This window comes from Tympanuchus pallidicinctus, unplaced genomic scaffold (genome assembly GCF_026119805.1).
Source record: "Tympanuchus pallidicinctus isolate F22 unplaced genomic scaffold, pur_lepc_1.0 scaffold12, whole genome shotgun sequence".
Classification (NCBI taxonomy): domain Eukaryota; kingdom Metazoa; phylum Chordata; class Aves; order Galliformes; family Phasianidae; genus Tympanuchus; species Tympanuchus pallidicinctus.
Window position 1 is genome coordinate 13,271,922 of NW_026294637.1, and position 1,921 is coordinate 13,273,842.

The window sequence follows — 1,921 nt, forward strand, 5'->3', positions numbered from 1 at the left end:
CTTTTCATAATCTCATGCAGGATTTGTCCAGTGAAGGGACTGGAAAAGGTTGTTGTTATCACCTCTACATTCTTTTCAAAGCACTCCTTAAAATATTTGTCAAAGTATTGAAGAAAATCTGAAGAAAGGAAATGAAAATGATGCATAGTTATGTTGGGAACCTGATTCTCCCACTCCCCACTTAGGAGTTTCTGTGTCTATCACTGACATGTTATTTCGGTATAATTAGATGAAAGAACAGAGTCAATACATTCACACCTGTTGTGAGACTAAACTAAGAAGTAGCTTCACACTATGTTGAGAGGGAGACTTGCATCTGCCCAGAAGAATGAACTTTTACAGGCAAGCAACTAAAAATTGCTTTCATAAATGTATTTATTTCCCATTTTCCTGGAAGTGAGGAAGTGGATTATCTCATTCCTCCAGTAATGGATGGCCTCCTCAAGATCCTCCCTCAGCTCTACCATATCCATAATTTTAAAAGCCATAATGAACATATACTTTAATATATGTGATAATTAAGGTTCTGAATTATATCTTTGCTTTGCAGTGATACAGCACAAAGATGTTCAAACTGCAGTACATAAGCTGTTTTCAGTGGCTTTCCAGAGGCAGCTCCAGCTGTCTCTGTGCGAGTGCAGACCTGCACTGTAGGCTAAACCTCTGCACTCATGCCTGCCTGCTGCCACACAGGTGCTCACCTGGCTCATACAGCACCAGGACAAATGCAGATGTCTCACAGCTTGTCACCTATGTGGCTCTCCACAGGTCAGCATTTTCTGAATCTGCTAATGGTAAAATGGTATTTGAATGCAGATTCAGAGATAGTAAAAGGGCATGCAAAAATGCTTAAGGATTAAAATTGGATAGTGGGTGTAAAGTGGGTGGTTAAGGGATAAACATGCATCAAGTCCAGCCTTGAGGGAAAGAAGAGCACCAGAGAAATTGTAGAAATGTCTCATTTGCCCAGTCTCATGAGTCTTTGTTCTATTCACAGCAGACAATAGTACTGACAGAACTAAACACAGTAGCCAACAAAGTAAAAAAAGGGAAGATGACTGATACAAACCAAGGAAATGAACATCTGTAGCAGTTGCTAAAATAACTTAACTGGGATAAGCTCCTAGCGTGACATCAAATGGCAGAAAACATTTGTAAATCAACCAGAAGCTGGTCAAGTCAGTATCATGTTTGATAAAATCACCCAAGATGCTTAAGAGGTTAAGAGCGTAATATTTTTCTCCAGGAAGCCCAGGCCTTTGAAATATTCAGCAACTTCAGCTCTTAAGATAATGGCCAATAATGTGATAATGCTTCGTATTATAGCACCTATGCACTTTTAAGCCAAATATATTGGGAACATAGAGTCATTCTCAGTGCCTCGTTTGCCTATTCTGCATTATAGAGAGCCACTGGACCAAAGCAGATTTCATTAAGTGTTCCTAATTTATTCTGCCTTGTCACTCTTTTGTAAATAGGGCATGTCACCAGACAGCAAAGCATTTAGTCCAAAAAGAGTATCGTGTGTGACTGTACAAATTCAACATACAACCAAGGTAAGACTCCTCATTAGCCACTGAAATCCCTCAGAACTACAAGATAGGAGCTGTTCTTTACTGAGTAGAGCACAGTGTCCTCACAAGCATTTATTTTCCTTTACAACTTCCCCTTGAAAAGGTTTCAGACAGCCAGCAGTATGGCTTAAATCCCAAACTAGGTCAGAGTGAAATTTCTATCCATATTTTGGTTCCTTACTTTGTGGTTTCTCTTTTCGTATTTCCGTCTGATCAGGGCAACAGGAACAACATTTTATCCATTTTTACTAGAAAAAAAAAGAAGCAACATAGCCAGAAAGGTAATGATTAATCGGTTCTGTAAGAAAAAAGAAAAGTTCTGCTTGTAAACCTCCTGGTATTATCTC

At 39.1% G+C, this 1,921-nt stretch overlaps 1 protein-coding gene across 1 annotated transcript in view; it reads right to left on the bottom strand.

Moving 5' to 3' along the window:
* ALDH1A2 (aldehyde dehydrogenase 1 family member A2) overlaps nucleotides 1-1,921 on the bottom strand; it is a 92,956-nt gene that overhangs the window by 62,721 nt on the left and 28,314 nt on the right. The window lies entirely within an intron of this gene.